The sequence below is a fragment of the Pleurodeles waltl genome, chromosome 2_2 (genome assembly GCF_031143425.1).
Source record: "Pleurodeles waltl isolate 20211129_DDA chromosome 2_2, aPleWal1.hap1.20221129, whole genome shotgun sequence".
NCBI lineage: Eukaryota > Metazoa > Chordata > Amphibia > Caudata > Salamandridae > Pleurodeles > Pleurodeles waltl.
This window is the reverse complement of record NC_090439.1, coordinates 1,073,536,699-1,073,562,989: the sequence shown is the minus strand read 5'-3', so window position 1 is coordinate 1,073,562,989 and position 26,291 is coordinate 1,073,536,699.

Here is a 26,291-nt window from a genome sequence, read left to right as displayed (position 1 = left end):
GGGAGGGGTGGAGTGGTCACTCTCATCTGAAAGGACTGTGCCTGCCTCTGACAATGCTGTCTCCAACCCCCTGGTGTGTGTCTGAGGCCTTGCCTGGGCAAGGCAGGATTTCACAAGAAGGTGTGAGTCCCCTTTGAAGAAAGGTGACTTCAAAGACTAAAATGGGTATAAGAAGGGCACCCAAACTTACAAACTTTAGAAACACTTCTGGAATCAAGGGGAACCTCTGCCTGGAGAAGAGCTGATCGCTGAGGAACAAGTGCTGCCCTGCCTGTGACTGTGCTTTGTGGAGCTTTCCTGCAGTGCTGCTTCTGCCTGAGTAAGAGGGCAAAGACTGGACTTTGTGTGCCTTCCATCTTGAAGAAGAAATCTCCAAGGGCTTGATGTAGAGCTTGCCTCCTGTTATTGAAGTCTCAGGGATAGCAAAGACTTCTTCCTGCCAGCACCTGGAGTCTCTGGAGAGACCCCTACTCTGCTCTGTGGTGCCCTTCCAGTTCCTGGGACCCTGAAAGGAGAGGCTGGCAGCCTAAGGACAAAAATACACGCACCGAGCACCGTGCGGAGAAAAGATCGACGCGAATCCGATCGCGGCTGAGAAAACGACGCGACGCCGGCTCCGCAGCTGAGAAACGACGCCGCAGGAAACGCGACCGGAGAATCGACGCCCGGAGCAGGAGAAACGACGCGCAGCATCGCTGACGAAGGCTGAGAGATCGCAACCAGCGCCGCGGGACTTTCGGACCGTCGCGTGGCTGGCTTTTTCGACGCGCCTCGCCGTGCCGAGCTGTTCTCGACGCATATACCCGTGCAGGGGTATTTTCGACGCACACCGCCCGTGCGGGGTTATTTTTGCCGCAAACCAGGTACATTTTCACGCTAGCAGCGCTAGTGTGGTGTTACAACTACCTAAAGACTCTTTTTATTTTAAACCTTTTAAAAATCATAACTTGACTTGTGTATGTTGGATTTTTATCGTTTTGGTCTTGTTTTGTCTAGATAAATATTTCCTATTTTTCTAAACTGGTGTTGTGTCATTTTGTAGTGTTTTCATTAAGTTACTGTGTGTGTTGGTACAAATACTTTACGCCCAGCACTCTGAGGTTAAGCCTACTGCTCTGCCAAGCTACCAAGGGGGTAAGCAGGGGTTAGCTGAGGGTGATTCTCTTTTATCCTAACTAGAGTGAGGGTCCTTGCTTGAACAGGGGGTAACCTGACTGTCAACCAAAGACCCCATTTCTAACATTGGTGACCAGCGGTCGGGATTGGACTTGTATTTGTACTTGACATACAGTAATTAAGTGTACACTACTGTTTTGATCTCAGACCACTACGTGACCACATACTACTTGTCTTGTGATTCTGCTTTTTGTTCTCTGATGTCCTCCTGGAAGTATTGATGATATTTTTGGACTTTGTTTTTTGGTTGTGAAGCTTTTGCAGAAATGGAAGTCAATTTCTGGCACCTATCTATGTATAAAAAGTGGCAGCTTAAAGCATTCTGCATGGAAAGGGGACTGGCTGTGAACAAGGAATCCAGAAGGGAGGATCTTGAGTCAGCCCTGCTTCAGGATGAATTGAAACGTTGTCAGGCAACACCACCAAATGAGTCTGAGGAGGATAACTACTCTGAGGAGGAGGATTACTCCAAAGAGGAGGGCAGTGGCCCTGAGGAGGGAACAGAAAGAGATGATAGGCTCCTAGCTCGAATCCGGAGTCTGGAAGAGTTTAAGAGGGCCGAGGAGAAGAGAGCCTTAGCCCTGGCAGAAAGGAGGAGGGACTTAGAGATTAAAAAAATGATTTATGCTTACGAGCTTAAATTGAAAGAGCTGGAAGTCATGAGGGCTGAGTCCAGCTGGAATGGTGGCAGCAACAATTGTATATCCAGTGAGGCTGCAGAAGTACACATGCCCAGAGAGGTGGTGCCCTACTTGAAGGAGGGAGTTAACACACGCCAGGAGGTTCAGGGGTATGAGGTAGCTCCAGTGACGCACAGGGTCCCTGAGGTGGATTGGGGAACTGGCATGGGGAGTCATATTCCTACTGGTGGGAGGGACACTCTACTGACTCTAGTTGAGAGTGACAGGGAGAGGGGTTCCCCCCAGGTAGAAGTCCTGGTTATGGAGTGTGAAAACATCCCAGAAGAGTGTGGGTTGAGTGTCAGGGACAGTCAGGTACTGTCTCACCAGTCTCAGGAGGGTGATGTGGGGTGCTTTGTCAAGGCAGAGTCACTGGATGGTTGGGTGAAGGGTACTTTGGTTAATTCATGTGAGGGGCTGAGTGATGTAATTGCTGGAGAGCATATGTATAGTCCTTATTTTCCAGAGCTATGCCAACACCAGGTGGAGTGTGAGTTCTCTGACCCCAGGGAGCTTACAATGGAGGCAGACTTCTGGGTGAGTACCAGAGAGTCTGAAGAGGCATTTGGGGGTGCTCCTGAGAGGAGTGGTCTAGGTAGTTCCCAACCAGGTGAGGTAGGGAAGGATTGTAGTGTCCCAGGTAGGTCCCAGTGTAGTGGGATGGGTGAGGGACCCCATGTCCAGTCTCAGAGGAGAGGGAATGGGGATGGGTTGAGGCCCAAGATGCCCGAGATCCGGTCCCAGGTCCTGGAGGGTTCCCTGCGGGAACCCCAGGAGGGGAGCCTAGCCTGTACCATAGGGCCATCTGTTGAGGGAGATCCCACAGTGTCAGGAGAACTTGGGGGGGCGGCTGTAGCCAGCGTCCCACCAGTTCTGGTGTCTGGCAGTACCACTCCTAGTGAGGGGTTGCAGAAGTCCAGACAGAGGGTTGAGAGGGGGTTGCGGACCCCAGTGGAGAACCTGGAGGGTCAGGGGTCAGCTCTGAGTGCAGAGCCCCCCAGGAATGACCTTGGTGAGACCATTTCTGGGCTGGGGGGAATCCAGACTCTGTCAGATGGGCAGAGGTCAGGAGACCTGCGCCAGCCAGACTCTTGTATGGCCCTTGGGGAAAGTGTTTCCCTTGTGGGGGGTAGGTGTGCCCCCCAGGAAGTCCTGGTGCGCCAGGCAATGATTCAACCGCAGGATGGTGACCCTGGGTTGGATGATCAGGTTCAGGGGGTAAACTCTGACCTGATGGGGAGTACGTGTGCTCCCAAGGAAGTCCTGGTGCGCCAGGCAGTGGTTCAACCGCAGGGTAGTGACTCTGGGTTGGATTGCCAGATTCAGGGGGTAAGCTCTGATCTGGTAGGGGGTAGGTGTGCTCCCCTGGAAGTCCTGGTGTGCCAGGCAATGGTTCAACCGCAGGGTGGTGACCCTGGGTTGGATGACCAGGTTCAGAGGGTAAACTCTGACCTGGTAGGGGGTAGGTATGCCCCCCAAGAAGTCCTGGTTTGCCAGGCAGTGATCCAGTCTGTGGGTACAGGCCCTGGATTGGGAGGCCAGGTTAAGGGTGTCCCCCCTGACCTGGAGGAAGGGGCTACTGCTAACAGTGCCCCTACCATGTTGTCTTCTGGGGGGGCCGCTCCTAGTTGGGTGGTTCAGGACCCCAGAAGAGAGGGCAGGGGGAGGGAAGCCTCACCCCTGGCCCTGGTCCAACCTGAAGGTACAGACCCCAGGTTGGAGGATCAGTTGCAGGTTAACATCCCTGCACTGATGGAAGAATTGGGCAGGACTGCTTCTACAAGCACCCTGACAGTTTTTGACTCTGGGGGTGCCGCTTCTGCAGGGAGGGTACAGAGCCCCAGAGGGGAGGACCAGGGTCAGGTTGTCATCCCTGACCTGGTGGAAGAGAGAGTGGTCAAAGGGTGCCAGGCACCTGGGGCTACCACCCCCCACTCTCCACAGTCACAGTGGTTAGAGAGGCCTGAGGTCGGGCTCTCATCCCTGACAGTTGTCTGGGGCCACTGTGGCTTGCTGTCCTGGTGGACAGAGTTGCCCCTGGGGGGGGAAGGACGAGAGTCACACCCCAGGGGTGGAGTGGGCAACACCATTGTGTTGGCCCTGGTGGTACTATCTGCCCATTGCAATACATCTGTGAGCAAAGTAAAGTTAGGTGTTGCACAGATGGTGTCTGTAGATGTGGAGAAGGGTTCCCCATGGGTTAGCTTAGTGGGCCCTGAGAGTATGGACAGAGGGATCCAACTGGAGTCAGGAAGGCGTAGAACTGGAGCATGCCCCTGCTGTTGTGGGCCTGGGTCCCTGTTCTATCGCCCCAATCAGGGAAGTACATCAAGGTATTGATTGTTCTCCCCTGGCTTTAGGCTGGTAGGGGGTCGTGTTGGACTTTTGCTTTTGCAGGGTCATCCCCAGACTTTTTTGCCTCCTGCCTCCTATATTTTTCTGACATGTTGCTGTTGGCTTTTCAACTCTGAGCACTTTACCACTGCTAACCAGTGCTAAAGTGCATATGCTCTCCTGTTTAAATTGTATGTAAGTGGTTTATCCATGATTGGCATATTTGATTTACTAGTAAGTCCCTAGTAAGGTGCACTAGAGGTGCCAGGGCCTGTAAATCAAATGCTACTAGTGGGCCTGCAGCACTGGTTGTGCCACCCACATAAGTAGCTCTGTAATCATGTCTCAGACCTGCCACTGCAGTGTCTGTATGTGTATTTTTACACTGTAAATTCGACTTGACAAGTGTACCCACTTGCCAGGCCTAAACCTTCCCTTTCCTTACATGTAAGGCCCCCCTAAGGTATGCCCTAGGTAGCCCCAAGGGCAGGGTGCAGTGTATGGATAAGGTAGGACATATAGTAATGTGGTTTATATGTCCTGACAGTGAAATACTGCCAATTTCGTTTTCACTGTTGCAAGGTCTGTCTCTCTCTCATAGGATAATATGGGGGCTACCTTTAAATATGATTAAAGTGTAGATTCCCCTAGAGAGTAGATGGACAGGTGGAGTTTGGGATCCCTGAACTCACAATTTAAAAATACATCTTTTAGTAAAGTTGATTTTGAGATTGTGCGTTTGAAAATGCCACTTTTAGAAAGTGAGCATTTTCTTGCTTAAACCATTCTGTGACTCTGCCTTGTTTGTGGATTCCCTGTCTGGGTCAGTTTGACAGTTGGGTTGTTTTTCACCTCACACCAGACAGTGACACAAAGGGAGCTGGGGTGTGATCTGCATTTCCTGATTAGCCATCTCTGCTAGGAGGGAGGGGTGGAGTGGTCACTCTCATCTGAAAGGACTGTGCCTGCCTCTGACAATGCTGTCTCCAACCCCCTGGTGTGTGTCTGAGGCCTTGCCTGGGCAAGGCAGGATTTCACAAGAAGGTGTGAGTCCCCTTTGAAGAAAGGTGACTTCAAAGACTAAAATGGGTATAAGAAGGGCACCCAAACTTACAAACTTTAGAAACACTTCTGGAATCAAGGGGAACCTCTGCCTGGAGAAGAGCTGATCGCTGAGGAACAAGTGCTGCCCTGCCTGTGACTGTGCTTTGTGGAGCTTTCCTGCAGTGCTGCTTCTGCCTGAGTAAGAGGGCAAAGACTGGACTTTGTGTGCCTTCCATCTTGAAGAAGAAATCTCCAAGGGCTTGATGTAGAGCTTGCCTCCTGTTATTGAAGTCTCAGGGATAGCAAAGACTTCTTCCTGCCAGCACCTGGAGTCTCTGGAGAGACCCCTACTCTGCTCTGTGGTGCCCTTCCAGTTCCTGGGACCCTGAAAGGAGAGGCTGGCAGCCTAAGGACAAAAATACACGCACCGAGCACCGTGCGGAGAAAAGATCGACGCGAATCCGATCGCGGCTGAGAAAACGACGCGACGCCGGCTCCGCAGCTGAGAAACGACGCCGCAGGAAACGCGACCGGAGAATCGACGCCCGGAGCAGGAGAAACGACGCGCAGCATCGCTGACGAAGGCTGAGAGATCGCAACCAGCGCCGCGGGACTTTCGGACCGTCGCGTGGCTGGCTTTTTCGACGCGCCTCGCCGTGCCGAGCTGTTCTCGACGCATATACCCGTGCAGGGGTATTTTCGACGCACACCGCCCGTGCGGGGTTATTTTTGCCGCAAACCAGGTACATTTTCACGCTAGCAGCGCTAGTGTGGTGTTACAACTACCTAAAGACTCTTTTTATTTTAAACCTTTTAAAAATCATAACTTGACTTGTGTATGTTGGATTTTTATCGTTTTGGTCTTGTTTTGTCTAGATAAATATTTCCTATTTTTCTAAACTGGTGTTGTGTCATTTTGTAGTGTTTTCATTAAGTTACTGTGTGTGTTGGTACAAATACTTTACGCCCAGCACTCTGAGGTTAAGCCTACTGCTCTGCCAAGCTACCAAGGGGGTAAGCAGGGGTTAGCTGAGGGTGATTCTCTTTTATCCTAACTAGAGTGAGGGTCCTTGCTTGAACAGGGGGTAACCTGACTGTCAACCAAAGACCCCATTTCTAACAACCGCCTTAACTGTTTTGGCAAGTTAATCAAATGTTCCAACTAAGTCAAAGGAATCTACCTCCGAAAAGCTACTTACTGATGCTGGGCCTTTAATTTCCCTGTAACCATGCTGGGAGCCCCGCCCCATTCTAGCAGCCTATGGAACATGTACTCCCACACCTCAGTGTACAGGTGGAGCTCTTTCCCATGTAAGCAAACTACACCCTGCCAAAAAGGAACAGTGACACAGGACCGGCACAGGGCTCTACTAATACTTCAGTACCCGTGACTCAGATAGGGGTCAAAACGTCATCGACACTTGCAGGCGCAAAGACATTTTTGAATGAACTTGTTTCCATATAGAGGGCAGGACTATAACTTGGACTCAGTCCCATACCATGCTCTCATCCTTCCTTCTTTCAATTTTAAATTACCTCCATTTCTATTTCCAGGCTATGTATGTTTGGTTCTATGTTATCACTGGCATCAAGTGGTCACTGTCACGCTTGAGCACCTGTTCATGTTTTTTCACTATTACAGCCTATGTTCCATCCATGATCAATTTCGATTAAAGAAACAAATGAATCTATTGTTTTTGGATATATTGTCTAATTCAAACTATTTTCTTTGACAGAGTTGGTCTTAGGATAGACTTATTCTACATATCCTTTACTGAGGAACTGGCATAGTAAATGTTACCTAGTTGAACCATGTAGTTTTATGTATAGCACAACAATGACATCCCTCAATGAACATTTCGGGCTTCAGGAGAGCACAGAATATGAAAAATGAATCAGGCAAAAGGCAGTAAATTACTATTAATGCATCTCTCCAGTAGGGATGGGTTAAAAATTTGGGAAAACAAAAAAAGACAGAAATCCACTCTTTTGTGAAGATCACATGTGGAGCTAAAGTTGGGTTAGAATTTTCTCAGTAAGGGAACTTCAAGACAGAGCAGATGTAGAGCGTGGTGGAGTACCATCATTCCTCCATCATGGTGGAACTGATTTGTCCGTTACGTCAGCATGTAACCATCTTCTGTGTTTAGGATTTGGACTGCTGGACCACCATATGTCATGACAGAGGAAGTACCATCGGCTGTCTCTAAGTTTTCTGTTATTGGGCCTCTCATCATCTGTCGTCAGACACCACTCCACCAACTTTAGTGGAACGGACATCCGTCTACCATATGTAGAGTTTCTACTATCACAGTGGGACATAGGAACTTTCACAATGGGGAAGAGCAATGGCAGATGGGGTTTCTGACAGGGTACACATCCATCAACGTTTACATATATGTCCATAAGCACACACTTGCTCATAAAAACAAGGTCAAGGAATATAAAAGTGGCGTCACAGTGATGTTGATTAATCCTGTTAACTAAGCAACACACTACAGTAACACACAGTATCCTCTTCAATAACAGTGAAAAGATTGGGACTTGAAAAGACTACTCTGTTTTACTTTAAAATCCAACTCACATCCATCCTCACATCTGCACTGAAGTGGAAGTAGAGTAACATGCATTTAGGTCAGTAAAGAGGACTGCAAAATGGCCTGTATCTGCCTCCTAGAGTGATACAACTCTCTCACTTTGTAGCACACTATTACTCTGCTAACAGTGGATTGTAAGAAGAAGGGGTACTATTGTCTGCTGATGGTCAAAGATTGTTTGGGAGCATGTACCAAAATTACAATTACAAATACTGTGTAAGAACTGATGGGTAATGCTGCACTGTGTATCTTGCTAATAGACCCAACTCTACAAAATGGTGTCGTTTGAATAAGAGTGAATCAGCAACTCTAAACACCTTTGACTCACACATACATATTAACTATCTGAATTTTTGTTAGTTTTTGTGTATTTCTATTCTTATAAGATAAAGGGCCTCATTATGACCCTGGCGGCCGGCAGTAAGCTGACGGTAACACCGCCAGCAGTCTGGTGGTGTCCGACAGCTATTATGACCGTGGCGCATTAGCCACGGCCATACCGCCGGCCCCTCCAACATACCGCCAGGCTTCTGCATGGCAGTCATAATCCCCAGGGCAGCGGTGGAAGCACCGCTGACCTGGGGATTATGAGTCACCAACTGCCAGCCTGTCCTCGGTGGTAAACATCGCCATGGAGAGGCTGGCGGTAAGGGGGACCCGGGGTGCCCCTGGGCGCCCCTGCACTGCCCATGCACTTCGCATGGGCAGTGCAGGGGCCCACAGGCACAGCCCCATTGCGCATTTCACTGCCCAAATTTCGGGCAGTGAAATGCGCGACGGGTGCTGCTGCACCCGCTGCACATCAACATTGCCGCCGGCTCTATTACGAGCCGGTTGCAATGTTGATGTGGAATTTCCACTGGGCCAGCGGACGGAAAAGCTGTTTCCGTCCGCTGGCCAAGCGGAAAAGTCATAATAGGGAGCCAGATATACCGCCACCACTGGCGGTATACTGGTGCCCGCAAAGACCGCCGAAGTTGTAATGAGGGCCAAAGTCTTGTTTTAGTGAAATGGAATCATTTTGATGCTTATTTTTAGAATGTACTATAGCCTGTATGTTGCAATTTGAGTGTGCTTTATGATCATACTATCCTCTCTTAGAAGCATACAATTGATTACAATTACTAAAGATGAAAGGCAAGTGCTTAAGGGGTTACTCTGCAAAGGGTTGCCAAGGCACGCAGGATGAATCCTGGGACAGGAGCACCAAACAACCCTCGCCTACACGGCTGAGCCATTCACTTCACTCTTTATCCATAGGCCACTCAGTATTTCATAGGTATATAACTCTAAATTCAAATTAGACCCCTTAATTCCAGCAATAGGGTGATGAAAATTAACGATGAGTTGTCTGACCCTGTGGACATTAATAAAGGGCAAATGTTTAATAACATATCATAACAATTCATATGGTAACAATTATCATATCAAACGTCACCTTTAAAAAATATATTTTCTTCCAGGTAACGCAGCAAGATCACCGTCATCAGCTTCAACTGTGTTGTCCACATTGCCTGAGGACCCAAGATTCCAACCCTTCAGGGGGAGCAGCACTGCTGTCAACGAGGATGATCTTGACGACAACCCTGAACTATCGGGTCTGTGTGGCTAGCAAGATCAAGAACATAGAGCTGCGTCCTGTCCACATTACCACCATCAGAGCCACCGCAAAACCCTTTGTAGCCCCGCACCAACTATTGTGACCCCTCTCCTGGCTCCTGTGACTTTCAAGCACTAAATTGTTTATCCTGAGGAGATGAGACATAAGTCTTGGATGCTGGCTCCCAACTCCTCCTCTACACCACAGCCCCTGCTGCGACTTCCACACGGCCAGAGCTAGAGTTCAAGGCAGGAAAGGGGAAGGGGACGACAAGAGGGGGAAAGTGTAGTAGATAAGCGGTCCCTTGTGCTACTGTGGGTCAGCAGGAGATACTCCCTGCTCTCCTTTGGGTTTTAGAGATTCTCCTCTGTTAGTCAATCTGCAATGCTAGTCCATTACTTATTTCTCCTCAGCTCAGGTTTCCTTCCCCAACCACATTGTAGTGCCTTATATGTACCTTTAAGTTCCCCTTTTCACGCCTTTGGTGCTCTGTCTCTTGCTCACCGTGTGTGCTGTGACAATTATCTTGGATGAGAGAAAATAAAAGATGACGTGACCCTCAATGCCCCACCATATATGTATATGTTAACCTTAGTGGTAAAAGCTCAAGTACCTGGCAGAGTCTTCTTGACTTCTTGACTTGGTAGGATATCTGAGTTTGACAATAACGCCTTGCAAACTTCCATCAGGTTAGTAAGTTTTAAATCTGAGTTTGAACCATTCAAGGTATCCTCATGAACATATAATGCACACCTATGGCATTGCACAACAAATATTTGCATACAACAATTATTGCATACACAACAAATAATCATCGGTTCGAATGTGTTCTACGTATTGCTACCACACATGACAGACATTCAATTTCTGGTTAGTATCATAACTTGTTAGCATAGGGCTTCGCTAGCTTTCAGCAGTAATTTATCTTCCTTTCTTTTTTAGGGTCAGAAGTTCACAGGCTGCGATCAAGGTACAAGATAAGTCAAACTAAGTTAAGTGCTGTCAACATGAGCACATTACTACCTTAATGATGATGTTGAATGTGCTCCTATGATTGTCTTGTGTTCTTTTTCTTCTACAGGTATCCAGAATAAAGAGGCAATTCAATGTGGCAGCAGAGAAAATCCTGGAGTGGCAACCAGAGCTTGGATCTTACTTCATGGAGTAGACGCACAGCAAGTAGGTGGCCGCAGCTTTAACTAGAGGCTGTGCCAAACATGGCCACCTCTTCTCGCAAGAGTTGCAGGTCTTGCAAGAATTACCCAGACTTGGGTTAGCAGAGCATGAGTGTAGCAGCCTTTTGTGGCTGTTTTCTTTGGTTAGTTCCTTTGTGGTGGGTACCCTTGGTGTCCCCACGTCTGTGGGGGAAGGAAGAAGAGTGAGCTTTTTGGAGCCATATGTAGTGGATTGGCATGCCCGTCAGTTCCAACCATGGCCATAACATCTGGTGTGCAGCCAGGATATACTACACTTGTGGCCAACCAAGCAAGGTCACAGGGGGGCATGAAAAGCGCTGGGTCAGAGTGTGGTCACCAATGTGAACATCAGAGAGCTTATAGGTGCAGCAGATCTGCTGGACCAGATAACTGACCTCCTAAGGGCCAAGAATGACCTCCAAAGTGTCCACAGTGATCTGCTATAGCATCCCCTGAGTATCCTAACTCTACATTCTTTAGTCAGGCACTTGTCATAAGGTGGACACGATATCTGTCACATTTGTGACACATTTGTGACAGAGTACTCATCTGCCAAACTCTTAATCTGGCCCTTTGGGATGTCACATTAGGTGCCTTTCCTTTAGATCCAACACGTATGCTGAGCAATCAGTGCATAGTCTGACTACTATACAGGGTAGTCTGCAACCAACTGCAGAACAAAGGGCTCGGTGCCAGAATGAGCACTCCAATCGACCCTTGTATCCCAAAGAAGATGACTGTGGTGGCTCCTGTGCCCTTAGATAATATCCAGGTCCCTGTGAGGGAGATAGGGTTACAACCGATGTTCCTTGGTTCCCATCCAACTTTTTAGATATCATCAGACAGTTTCAGAGAATCTAAAAAACATCCCCAGACATTTAAGGAGAAATAATCAACTGTTTTTGGATGCCTTAATCCTACCTGGGCTGGAGTAAATCAACTGTTGCATGTTCCTTTGCGTAGAGAATTCTGGGAACAGTTTCTTTACCAGGTCAATTGGCCACAACAGACAAAAGGCCTCTGCCAGAGATGGTTTGTTGAGTGCAATTATAGAGGTTTGTTCTCCAAAAACAGATAGGATAAAACAAGCAAAACAAAGTCAAATCACCAGATGATTTCATAGTTCGATTGAAAGTTATATTTGAAAGTCAATCTAGGATTGTGAATGCTGATGAAACTGCGCAAGAGGCAGCGTGGGTGTCTTTTGTGCAATGGCTGTCACTAAGCGATCAAGAACAGCTAAGCACGACCTGTGTGGTTTGGCAGAATAAGAATCTAGTTGAAGCGTTTTATGTGGTTAATCATTGTGTAGCCTTCCCTCCGAGCCCTATCTCCCCAGTGACTCTGTTTGGGAGCAGTTTTTTTGTGCAAACTGAACGTTGCTGTGTACTGCGCTACTCATGGTTTAGATGTTCCCATTGAAAATGAAAATGATGTCTTTTCCTGTGTTAGATGGAAAAGAATCATCTTCTGGTGCCAATGACTGTGCCACAAGTCCCTTCATTCCTATGGTCTCAGTACACCAGTGACACAGACATCTGTCCAAGTCTTTCCAATGGAGTCAATACTGGGACAATGTCAGTTACCGGTTCTCAAAATACACAAGGACATCGTCTGCATACAAGGACATCAGATACTGACATCCATAAGATATTACCCTCTATCTATCTCTTCCCTGCGGAGAGTAGCTGCCAATGGCTCCATAGCTGACGCAAAAAGCATTGGTGACAGTGGGCACTCCTGATGTTTTCCCCATGTCCAGGCACCACCTTGGCATGCTAGTGCAGGTCCATCTATACCCATTCAGATCCATCTATGCTCATGTAGGTCCATCAATATCCATGCAGGTCCATCTATGCCCATGCAAGTCCAGCTATACCCTTGCAGATCCATCTATACCTGTGCAGGTCCATCTATACCCATGCAGGTCTATCTATGCTCATTCACATCTATATATCTCCGTGCAGGTCCATCTATACCCCTGCAGGTCCATCTCTGCTCATACAGGTCCATCTATGCCCATGCAGGTCCATCTATACCCATGCAGATGCATCTATGCTCATGCAGGTCTATCTATGCCCATGAAGGTGCATTTATACCCATGCAAGTCCATCTATGCTCATGCAGGTCTGTTTATGTCCATTCAGTGGTAGATGTGCAGTTATAGGTTCAAATGCAAAGGTTTTGTCTCATGTTCTGAGGCACAGCATCATATAACCAATGCAGATGCAGATGCATATGTGCAGTGTTCCACAGCATAAGCACACAGCACCAGCAGGGTTGTTTGGGCTTGTCTGTCATATTTCAAGGATAATTATACCAACACGTTTCCATGTAGTGCTTTCTGGAAAAAGACTGTGCAGTGCGCCCCAGCCTCTCTCACCGCACGGCACCTGCTTGGTGGAGCTGGACGTGCGGCCCGAAAGCACTTGAGTGCTTCCAGTGCGCGCATTGTAATGATGCACACAGTGCTCCTCCCTGTTAAAAGAAGGGAGCGGTTGGTGAGCAGGCCTCTTGAACGCCGCTCGCTACCCGGTTTTGGCGCTCCTCAGGACAAGGAGCCAGGAGCATTCTCCACACGAGTAGAATTTTTTCTCTTCTCTGAACTAGCCAGCAGTTGCAGCAGCACAAGCAGCCCAGCGCGCGCCTCCCCGGGAGCCGTACAGGTTGGAGCTGTGCTCACTCGACCCGAGTATATGTCAGTGGCGGCTCTGGTGGAGGCCCTGGTGCTGCAGGTGAGGTCCAAAAAAGGGAGTTTGATAGGAAAGGCAGCACTGGATTTAAAAATGGTTTATTTGTGGTAAAGCTGCATGTTACAAATAAGTGATCCTGATTTTATTGTAGTAAAGATGCATATTTCAAATGAGTGCTCCTGAATTTTTTCCAAGCAGTGTTTAGAGTGCTGGGCACTGTTTGTTATTGTGAGGTCCAAGCAGTGTAGGAAATTGTTTTGTACCAAGCGGCTTTATTCTGGGTAACACATTTGTGACGTTTGTTGCACTGTAGGTCGGTTTCTTGCGCATTTGCTTTGCGGTATTTATATTGGATAGACAGGTGATCACGCTATGTCAGATAGTGCGACTAGAGGAGAAAAGCGTTCATGCATTGAGGAGTTACTAGACACTTTAATGCTGCGGATGGATGCCATCGACCAGGCCACAGCGTCATTGAGGGCCCAGCTGGCTGCCTCTAGTGAGCAAGCAGTAAGGCCTAAGCGAGCAAGTGCGCCCCCAAAGGAAGCATTTCCCCCCTCCCAAAGAGGGTTTGAGGGACAGAAGAAAGGCAGAAAGAGCAGGATGGAATTGTCAGAGCAGGGGCAGTCAGTCTCAGTGCAAGCTGGTTTGAACTTAGATAATTTTGCGGCACCCATGACTTCACAAGATCAGCAAGCGACACCTGCGTTAGTGGACGCCATTGCCAGTGCTATGCCACAAGTGGTGGTGGGTTCCAGCCAGGTCCCCAAACAGACAGCACCAGGGAGTGCATTGGTACCAACCGTGAATAGCTTGCCAGTAGTTCCCCTCAGTAGCGGCCATTGACAAGAGTGTAGCGCAAACGGACATAGTTGAGCATCTGGCATCCATATTACCCTGGCTTTCGGAGGTGGGAATGCTGTCACCATCTTTGGTTAGTGGCCCACTAGCCGGATCAAGTGGGGAAAACGTGATGGAGAAGGCGCGGCATTTTGTTTCCCATCTTAACCCCTCAAAGGGCAGTCAGGACTCCTAAGAGGTGGAGCAGTAATTGTGTGAAAGAGACCCATTTACCAGCATCGGCTTGCATGGCTGCACCAGTCATAATTGCGCAACAGCCTGCCAAGTCGTCAGTGGAGGCAAACACTCCTGTGGCATCTTCGTCCAGTCAGTGAGAGGCTGATTCAGGTACACGTCGCTTGTCCCCATTGTTAGATCTCTGTGACATTTGTTCTGAGCATGAGCGTCTGGGGTTGCATGTGCCCGTGGAGATTAAAGAAATCCCGTACATTGGCATTTTTCATCTTCTGGTTGACAGACCAGAGAGGGACGAGGTAAAACGTTGTAAGGAGTGTGTGCACTCAAGGTAAGAGGAAGGTAGAAGATTCACTTATCAATTGGGTGTAAGCCTTCTCAATTTATCACTCTATCATTGCAGAGCACTTCAATGATCAGGGAGCTCAGCTGGCCTGCTATCAGAATAAGATTGTCGGTGCTCATTGCGAGTATGGGGGTACTGCTTGGAAGGATTATGATAGGGAATTCAGAAGGATCAAGGCGTATAAACTGGATCTGGGGTGGGACCAAATTGATATAATAGCATGGCTTCGGTTCACGAACCGGCCACATAGGAACGGGCTGCAGCCCTTTCGGGCAAGTTCAGGGGCCGCAACGGGTACACCTGGTGGGAGTAGTGCCAACAAAGGGGCTTGCTGGGATTTCAACAGGCGCACATGCACCCATCCTGCGGGAACCTGCCGCTTTAAATATTACTGCTCCTTCTGTGGTCAATCCTCCCATCCAGAGTTTAAGTGCTTTAAAAAATCCAGAGATAGGGGGAACAAGAAGCAAGATTAATGTTGTTGATAGAGCTGGCAGCTGTGATACAGTTGCCATCAGTGGCAAACCCTCTGATTCGGTTGGATTTGTGCTTGGCGACTCGGTTTGTAACAGGGTCAGCACTCCTTCTCAATTGTTGGCTAAAGCACACTCTCCTATTCAGTTACTGGCTATCATCCTATGGCTTAATGTATACCATAACCAGGGGGCCACGTGAGAGCTCCGGGCTACTCAGGATCCCCTCACTGTAAGAACCAGTTGTCCCTGCGGGCCAATCCAGAGGTGGCTAGAACGAAGATTCTCAAAGAGTTAAGCTTGAGGCGCATAGCAGGTCCATTTGATAGGGCCCCTATGCAGGATTTTGTTTCTTCCCCTTTGGGAGTTGTCCCTAAGAAACAACCCGGAGAGTACAGATTGATCCACAACCTGTCATCATCTAGAGGCCAATCCGTGAATGATGTGGTAGATGCAGCTCTTTGTTCAGTAAAGTATGCTTCTTTCGATCAGGCAATTGAAATGCTGTAGGAGCTGGGACCTGGGGCATTGGTCCATATCAGACATTGAATCTGCCTTTAGATTGCTACAGGTTCACTGGGATGATTTTCATCTGTTGGGTTTCCAGTTGAAGGGCCAGTTCTACTTTGACAAGTGCATGCCCATGGGCTGTGCGGTGTCGTATTCTCATTTTGAAAAATGTAGCACCTTCCTGGAATGGGCTTTCAGGCGCAAAGCTCATCATCAGTGGGTATTGCATTACTTGGATGATTTCCTATTCATGGGTCCTCCTGGGTCAGATCAGTGTGCAAATGCATTGGATGTTTCTCAGAGCCTGATGCGTGATCTTCGGGCCCCGTTAGCGCATGAAAAAACTGTAGGTCCACGCACCCCAGTGGAATTTCTGGGGATTGAACTGGATTCGGTGGCTGTGGTGTCCAGATTGCCAAGAGACAAAGTACTCATCTTCTTCCAGGCACTTCGAGCCCATATGAGTGCAAAGAAAGTTACTCTCTATCAACTTCAGTGCTTGGTGGGGCAGCTCAGTTTTGCCCTGCGTATCATTCCCATGGGGCGCCCCTTCTCCCGGTCTATTGCACAAGCCGGGTTTGAAGGTTAAGCACCACCACACCAGGCTCTCCAATGAAGTGAATCAAGATATGAGGATGTGGGAAGCTTTTCTGCGTGACCTCAATGGGGCGGTCGTCTGGCGGAGCCCACCCATGCCCAGTGAAGAGCTTGGCCTGTTTACTGACGCGGCGGGCAGTCATGGTTTTGAGGCTATATTTGGCTTGGCGTGGTCTGCACAGAGGTGGCTTGCAGATTGGGTGGAATCTGGACTTGTGACTAACATTGGTTTCTTAGAATTATTCCCTATTCTGGTGTCGCTATCTATTTGGCCTGATAGATTCCGCAATCAGTCTGTAATTTTTTGTTCGGACAATATGTCTGTGGTTGAGTGTATAAATCAGCAGGCGGGCAGGTGTAAAATGATTTTGAGAGTCTTAAAATGATTGTGTTACTGTGTCTACAAATTTTAGAGCGAAACATGCCCGGGGTCTCAAACAATGCTGCTGATGCCCTCTCCCATTTTAAGATGCAGATGTTCAGGTCCCAGCATCCACAAGCAGAGAAATTCTTGGTGCTCAAGACTATCAGGCCTCGTTGCAACCAGCTCAGCTCCAAAGACAAAAAAGGCTTATGAGAGGGCTGTGGCAGCATATGTTAATTACTTGGCTTACAGAGGGGGCCCTCTTGGGCAGATGCTTCATCAGTTCTAGCTTTCCTGGAAATATTGATGGTGAACAAGAGATCAGTTGCATGTGTGAGGCGTCATATGGCTTCAATTTCCCTTTTTTTCCCAGTTGCAGGGGGTGCAGGATGGTACAAAATAATTTCTGGTGAGGAGGGCCATTAAGGGTTGGCAGCGCCTTCAGGGGGTCAAGTCTGATACTGGAAGACCCATTGACTTAGGGAAGCCTGGGGCCATATTGGGGGTCCTTTGTAAGACCTGAACATCCCCCATGTGAAATCGCCCTGTTTAAAGAGGCCTTTACCTTTGCCTTCTATGGGGCCTTCAGGTTGGGTAAATTGGTGGCCAGCAACAAGAAAGATGTAACAGGGGGGTTGCAGATGGGGATCTCCAGTGGCCGGCGGGGTCTGGGTCCTTGGTGATCAATATTCCTCATTCAAAAATGGAACAGGAGGGGAAGGGTAGCCATGTACTGCTGCGTAAGTACCAGGGCAATAGCTGCTGTTCGGTTTCTAATTGAGACGGTTTCTTAGCCTTGCGCCCTACTGGGTCACGGGGTACTGTCCTGGTGCATGCTGACGGCTCACCCCTAATTATCAGTTTACGCAGATTCTCAATTGCAGTTTGAGCGCAGCAGGATTTGACTCATCTAAATTCAGGACTCATTCATTCAGGATCAGGGTGGCAACAGCCACAGTGGAAATGGGTTTATTGGGTGCGGCTGTTCGGCAAATTGCCGGGTGGTCCTCAGACTGCTACAAGAGATATTGCACATGCTATAAATACTGGTTATTTACACCGTCCTTCTGTCTGTCTTATTCTCTAGTCCCAACGTTTCCAGTTCACGCAGGAACACCCAGGGTTGCAGAAGTTTGGGTGATTGGCCACTCATATGTTCGCCGTGCTGCTGAGCGGCACATGAAGACTGGCATCGCATCACGCCCAGCCTAAGCTGGATTCCATATGTCATTTTTGGGGAAAGGAGGGTTGTACCTCACGGAGCTGAGATGGGTTTGGGACTCAATGATCCCCAGAAGTTCCCTTCAACCAGACGTCAGCATCTTGTGGGGGAATGATTGGTCCCTCTGGGTTGACATCAGCTATTCGAGCTAGTGGTTTCTGAATTTGGCTGGCTGGCCAAACAATTTCTGCAGGCAGTACTTGCATGGCCAAACATCATCCCCCATCTGCAGTGGAGGGGTGGCATCTCAGTGAGAGCGCTCAATGACTTGGTTCGGAGAATTAATAATAAAATCGCCAGGTTGTTTAGGTCGCCTAGGTTGGCCATCATCACACATGGGCGCATACAAGGGGACTGTTTCTTTCTCCAGGATTGGGTGCACCTTACTAAGGTGGGGAACGGCATGTTGCTTGAAGATTTTTTTGCATGGTTGATCCTTCGTCCACAGTGGAAAAGCGACTGCGGGAGGGGGGTCAGAAAGTCGGTCTACTATGCTGGCCTGTGGCGGGTGAGATCATGACAGGGGGGACAATTGGATGCCCTTTTTCATTACCTCAGCAGGATGGCCTGATGTAGGAAGTTGGCTCTGTGTATACTATCTCAAACTGAGAGATATTGTGCACAGAGTCCAAGGGTTCCCCTTAGAGATTGATAGTGGCAGAATTAGATAATACCAATGCTGTATTTTGTGGTAGTGTGGTCGAGGAGTAGGCTTATCAGAGGGTATTGTTAAGCATTTGTTGTATACACACACATAGGCAATAAATGAGAACACACACTCAAAGACTTAACTCCAGGCCCATAGGTTTTTATATAGAAAAATATTATTTTCTTAATTTATTTTAACCACAACATTCAAATTTTAGGTAAGTACATAAATTGTAAGGTACTTCACACAGGTAAGTATAGAACTTTGATTTTAAACAGTAGTATACACAGTTCTGGCAAAATTGGCAATAAGCAATTTACATAGTGGACACAGTGCAAAAATCAACAGTTCCTGGGGGAGGTAAGTATTGGTTAGTTTCTCAGGTAAGTAAAGCACTTACAAGTTCAGTCTCCTGGGCATAGGCAGCCCACCATTGGGGATTCAAGGCAACCCCAAAGCCACTGCACCAGCAAAACAGGGCCGGTGAGGTGCAGAGGTCAAAGGAGGGCCCAAATAACATAGGCGCCTATGGAGAACAGGAGTGCTCCGGTTCCAGTCTGCTAGCAGGTAAGTACCTGCAACCTCGGGGAGCAGACCCGGGGGTTTTGTAGAGCACAGGGGGACACACACACAGGCACATAAAATACACCCTCAGTGGCACATGGTCGGCCAGGTGCAGTGTGCAAAGTAGGTGTCGGGTTTGTCGTTGAAAACAATGGAGGAACCCGGGGGTCACTCTGGCGGTGCAGGCAGGGCACAGGGGGGCTTCTCGGCCCAGCCATCAGCTAGGCTAGGATGAGGGTCACCTGCTGGTCACTCCTGCACTGGTGGGTGGTTCCTCTCGGTCCTGGAGGCTGCGGGTGTAGTGCTTGGTCCAGACGTTGGGTTCCTTTGTTACCAGGCTGTCGCGGTCAGGGGGAGCCTCTGGATCCTCTCTGCAGGCGTCACTGTGGGGGTGCAGGGAGGTCGACTCAGGGTGTCCACGTCATTGGAGTCGCCTGGGGGTTCTCTCTGCAATGTTGGTTGTCCTGAACTTGAGCCGGGGGCGTCGGGTGCAGAGTGGGAAGACTCACGCTTCTGGCGGGAAGTATGAGTCTCTTTAAAGTTGCTTTCTTTGCTGTTGTTTCTAGACAGAGCCGCTGTCCTCAGGAGGTTCTTGGTCCTTTAGGTGCAGGTCAGTCCTCTGAGTCCTCAGAGGTTGATGGTCCCACTGGATGCATCGCTGTGCAGGATCTTTGAGTCTGGAGACAGGCCGGTAGGGCTGGGGCCAAGTCAGTTGTTGTCTCCGTCATCTCTGCAGGGCTTTCCGGTCAGCAGTCCTTCTTCTTTCTTCAGGTTGCAGGAATCTGATTTCCTGGGTTCAGGGTCTCCCCTAAATACTTAAGTTAGGGGTGTGTTTAGGTCTGGGGGGGCAGTAGCCAATGGCTACTGTCCTGGAGGATAGGTACACCCTCTTTGTGCATCCTCCCTCAGGGGAGGGGGGCACATCCCTATTCCTATTGGGGGAATCCTCCAAAACCAAGATGGAGAATTTCTTAAGGCAGGGGTCACCTCAGCTCAGGACACCTTAGAGGCTGTCCTGACTGGTGGGTGACTCCTCCTTGGTTTTCTCATTACCTCTTCCAGACTTGCCAAAATGGGCGGCTGTGTCCGGAGGGGCGGGCATCTCCACTAGCTGTGATGCCCTGGGGTATTGTAACAACAGGCATGAGCCTTTGAAGCTCACCGCCAGGTGTTACAGTTCCTGCAGGGGGAGGGGAGAAGCACCTCCACCCCGTGCAGGCTTTGTTCCTGGCCACAGAGTGACAAAGGCACTCACCCCATGTGGCCAGAAACCCGTCTGGTTATGGCAGGCTGACAAGAACTGGTCAGCCTAACACTGGTGTTTGGACTGGTACACAGGCGGCATCTCTATGATGCCCTCTGTGTGTATTTTTCAATAAATCCCTCACTGGCAACAGTGTGGATTTATTGCACTTACAATGTCTAAGATTTGGCTTAGACACTGTGGGGGCATAGTACTCATGCAACTATGCCCTCACCTGTAGTATAGTGCACCCTGCCTTAGGTTGGTAAGGCCTGCTAGATGGGTGATTTACCTATGCCACAGGCAGTGGGTAGAGGGCATGGCACTCTGAGGGGACTTAGTCATTTTCTCCCCACCAGCACACACAAGCTGTGAGGCAGTGTGCATGAGGGGTCCCCAGGGTGGCATAATACATGCTGCAGCCCTTAGAGACCTTCCTTGGCCACAGGGCCCTTGGTACCAGTTACAAGGGACTTATATGTGTGTCAGGGCTGTGCCAATTGTGGGAACAAAGGTACAGTTTAGGGAAAGAACACTGGTGCTGGGGCCTGGTTAGCATGACCTCAGCACACTTTTAATCATAACTAGCATCAACAAAAGGCAAAAAGTTAGGGGGTAACCATGCCATGGGAGGCATTTCCCTACACAACAACCCCCCGAAAGAGGATGAGACTAACCTTTCCCAAGAGAGTCTTCATTTTCTAAGTGGAAGAACCTGGAAAGGCCATTAGCATTGGCATGGGCAGTCCCAGGTCTGTGTTCCTCTACAAAGTCCATTCCCTGTAGGGATATGGACCACCTCAACGGTTTTGGGTTATCTCCTTTCATTTGCATCAGCCATCTGAGAGGTCTGTGGCCAGTTTGAACTGTGAAGTGAGTACCAAACAGGTATGGTCTCAACTTCTTCAGGGACCAAACCACAGCAAAGGCCTACCTCTTAATGGCATTCCAACGCTGCTCCCTGGGGAGTACCCTCCAGCTAATAAAAGCAACAGGCTGGTCAAGGCCATCATCATTGGTTTGAGATAGAACTGCTCCTATCGCATGCTCAGAGGCATCAGTCTGCACAATGAACTGCTTTGAATAATCTGGAGCTTTCAAAACTGGTGCTAAACACATAGCTTCTTTCAGGGTGTCAAAGGCCTTTTGACAGTCCAAGGTCCAGTTAACTTTTCTGGGAATTTTCTTGGAGGTAAGTTCTGTGAGGGGTGTCACTATGGATCCATAGCCATTCACAAACCTCTGAAAGTATCCAGTCAAGCCAAGGAATGCCCTGACTTGGGTCTGGGTTTTTGGAGCTTCCCAGTCCAGAATAGTCTGGATCTTGGGTTGGAGCGGCTGAACTTGGCCTCCATCTACAATGTGTCCCAAGTAAACAACAGTACCCTGTCCTATCTGACATGAAGATGCCTTGACAGAGAGGCTTGCTGCTTGCAGGGCCTGAAAAACCTTCTTCAGGTGGACCAGGTGATCCTGCCAGTTGGAGCTAAAGACAGCAATATAATCTAGATATGGTACACTAAATGACTCCAATCCAGCAAGGACTTGATTCACCAACCTTTTGAACGTGGCAGGGGCATTCTTTAAGCCAATGGGCATAACAGTAAACTGATAATTCCCATCAGGTGTAGAGAATGCTGTCTTTTCTTTTGCTCCAGCTACCATTTTGATTTGCCAGGACCCTTCTGTCCAGTCAAAGGTACTTAAGACTTTGGCTGCACCTAATTTGTCTATTAGCTCATCTGCCCTTGGAATGGGGTGAGCATCTGTCTTGGTGACAGAGTTGAGCCCCCTGTAGTCCACACAAAACCTCATCTCTCTCTTTCCATCTTTGGTGTGAGGTTTGGGGACCAAGACCACTGGGCTAGCCAAGGGACTGTCAGAGTGCTCTATCACTCCCAATTCCAGCATCTTGTGGACTTCCACTTTGATGCTTTCTTTGACTTGGTCAGACTGTCTGAATATTTAATTCTTGACAGGTAAACTGTCTCCTGTGTCCACATCATGGGTACACAGGTATGTCTGACCAGGGGTCAAGGAAAATAACTCAGCAAACTGCTGGAGGATCTTCCTGCAGTCAGCTTGTTGTTGCCAGGGAGGGTGTCTGAGTAGACAACTCCATCTACTGAGCCATCTTAAGGGTCAGTGGAGAGGAGGTCAGGGAGAGGTTCACTCTCTGTTCCTGATCCTCGTCAGTAACCATCAGTATGTTTACATCTGCCCTGTCATGATAGAGCTTAAGGCGGTTAACATGGATCACCCTCTTGAGGGTCCTGCTAGTGCCCAGGTCCACTGAGTAAGTGACCTGGCTCTTCTTTTCTAGCACTGGGTAAGGGCCACTCCATCTGTCTTGAAGTGCCTTGGGGGCCACAGGTTTCAGAACCCAGACTTTCTGCCCTGGCTGAAACTCAACCATAGCAGCCTTTTGGTCATACCACAACTTCTGGAGTTGTTGGCTGACCTCAAGGTTTTTGCTTGCCTTATCCATGTACTCTGCCATCCTAGAGCAGAGGCCTAGGACATAGTCCACTACATCTTGTTTAGGCTCATGGAGAGGTCTCTCCCAGCCTTCTTTTACAAATGTCAGTGGTCCCCTTACAGGATGGCCAAACAGAAGCTCAAAGGGTGAAACCCTACTCCCTTCTGTGGCACCTCTCTGTAGGCAAAACGCAGGCATGGCAAGAGGACATTCCATCTCTTTTTGAGTTTTTCAGGGAGCCCCATGATCATGCCCTTCAATTTCTTGTTAAACCTTTCTACAAGACCATTGGTTTGTGGATGGTATGGTATGGTGAACTTGTAAGTCACCCCGCACTCATTCCACATGTGTTTCAGGTAAGCTGACATGAAGTTAGTACCTCTGTCAGAAACCACCTCCTTACGAAATCCCACTCTGGTAAAAATACCTATGAGTGCTTTAGCTACTTAGCTACTGCAGGGGCAGTAGTGGACCTAAGGGGAATTGCCTCAGGGTACCTGGTAGAATGATCCACTACTACCAGAATATATTGGTTCCCTGATGCTGCAGGAGGTTCATGTGGCCCCCTATGTCCACTCCCACTCTCTCAAAGGGGACTCCACCACTGGAATTGGAATGAGGGGGGCCTTTTGGTGGCCACCTGTCTTATCACTGGCTTGACAGGTGACATAGGAGGTGCAAAACTCCTTAACCTTCTGGGACACATTGGGCCAGTAGAAATAGTTGACTAATCTCTCCCACGTCTTGGTTTGTCCCAAATGCCCAGCAAGGGGAATGTCATGGGCCCCCCACCACCACACACAAGCTGTGAGGCAGTGTGCATGTGCTGAGTGATGTGTCCCCTGGGTGGCATAATACATGCTGCAGCCCTTAGAGACCTTCCCTGGCCACAGGGCCCTTGGTACCATGGGTACCAGTTACAAGGGACTCATCTGTGTGCCAGGCCTGTTTCAATTGTGGGAACAAAGGTACAGTTTAGGGAAAGAACACTGGTGCTGGGGCCTGGTTAGCAGCATCCCAGCACACTTTCAATCATACCTAACATCAACAAAAGGCAAAACGTTAGGGGGTAGCCATGCCATGGAAGGCATTTCCCTACACTAGGTAATTCGACCTTCCAGCGGGTGGCATCTGGTCCCTAGGGTCAACCCCCTACACATATACAGGGACTCAAAGCTAGCACAGGCCCCTGGGGGTAGCCCACAAGAGTCTGTGGGTAGAAGGGGTGCCTGAGTTAGCTATCCTGACGGGCAGGAGGGCCCCTTTCACATGGTTTACATGCAACTAGAAGGGTTTTGGAGGAGGGGGTGGGGCACACCAATCCCATATGGAGATACAAACCCTGGGGCCTCAAAGCCGGAGGTTTGGGGATGTGTGACACACTAGGCAGTCATGATCTCATTCGCAGTCATTAATATTTGATATTTGGGATGCGCAGGCACTGATTTAGTCAGCTGCAGGAATTTTTATCTATTAGCAGATTGTGTTAAGGATAGGCATCTTGACAATGTACACACAGTGTAAATAATGTGGGGTTACTGCGTAAAGTTTTGTTGACAAATTTCGCTTTATTGAATAAAATACGGCCAGGAGTTAATGACTCCCAATTTCAATGAGTTGTCGCTGTTAAAGGTGAAGTATTGCCATGCTGGGTGTGACAGGGTGTGAAAAGGGGAGAGGGGGTCTGATGGAGGTGAATGTGAAAGGGTTTTTTTTCCAGGCGACAGGCTTCGGCGATGCCAGCGCTTATGGAAGGGTCTCTCACCTATTCAGAGGGGCCCAGATATGCTTGGCTTGCGAGTCGAGAGTTCGGGCGGTGGGGGAAGGGTGGGACGTACTGCGCCCCAGCCGCCCTTACCACGCGACACCTGATTGGTGATGCCGGATGCGTGGCCCGGAAGCACTTGAGTGCTTCCAATGCACACGTTGTAATGACGCATGCAGTGCTCCCCCCTATTAAAAGGTGGGAGCGGGCCTCTTGAACACTGCTCACCGCCCTGTTACAGCGCTCCTCTGGACAAGGAGCAAGGATCATTGAACAAACACCTGCCCACCTCCCCACATGGCATGTACTTGTCCTTGCTACATTATATTCTGTTCCGCTGTGACCTATGTGATCCTCGTAGTATTTTTTCGAAGTTTTATTATGTTTATGTGATAGTGCTAACATTTTCTCCCTACAGCATCGAAGCATCCACCGTGAGGTATTTTGTCGTATTTTGTGGTTAGGACTGGTAGGATGAGATCATGAATGGGGGGACAATTGGATGCCTTTTTTCATTACCTCAGCAGGAAGGTGAGGCAATTCGACCCTCCGGGGTGCTGGCGGGAAGGGAGAATGACAACTTGGGGCCTGGGGGGTTGCAAGGGGTCGCTGGCATCTGATCCCTAGGGCCAACCACCTGCACATATACAGGGGCTCGAAGCTAGCACAGGCCTCTGGGGGTGTAGCGCACGAGAGTCTGTGGGTACAAGGGGTGCCCAAGGTAGGTATCCTGGCAGGCAGGAGGGCCCCTTCCACACAGCTTACATGCAACTAGACGGATTTTGGAGCGGGGGATGAAGCAAACTAATCTCATATGGAGATGCTTCCCCTAGGGCCTTAAAGCCGGAGGTTTGGGGATGTGTGAAACACTAGGCAGTCATGATCTCCTTCGCAATCACTGATATTTGATATTCGGGATGTGCAGGAACTGACTTAGTCAGTGGCAGGAATTTTGATGTATTAGCGGACTGTGTTAGAGCTAGGCAACTTGACAATGTACATATAGTGTAAATAATGTGGGGTTACTATACAAAGTTTTGTTGACGAATTTTGTTTTATTAAATAAAATACAGCCGGGAGTTAACGACTCCCAATTCCAATGAGTTGTGGTTGTTAAAGGTGAAGTATTGCCATGCTGGGTGTGACAGCGTGTGAGAAGGGGAGAAAGGGTCTTATGGAGGCGAATGGGAAAGGTTTTTTTTCAGGCGACAGGCTTCGGCGATGCCCCTCCCACTCACTCCTATTCCCCAGCTCAATCTGCTCACATCATTATTGTTCAACAAGTCCCACACACTATTGATGGGCCTGACCTACAGGAGACTGGCGAGGACACTGCCAGCCCCAGTTAGGACGTGAGGGCACATAATGCCTTGTATCCCTGCTGCAGGCTTCCAGAGAGGGTGCTTAGGCCCCAGAGAATCACTGTTGAAAACTCAACCTGAAATCACTCAAAACGGGCATAACTCGATGAAAAAATAAACGGGCCTTCAGCACCGGGCCGTCGGCCATTGCTCGAATGCCCTGTTTACCAATCCGACCCTGCAATTAACCATTTAATATGTGTCCCTTTAGGACGTCACATTTCACCCCCACTCTCCCTGATATGCTTCACCCCATCACTCCGCTTGACTTTCACGCTCTGTCTTACCTCCTTCTTTCCTGCCCCATCCTTTCACCCACTCTATCTCGCCAGCTTCTTCTCTCCTTTCCAACTCCCAGATGTC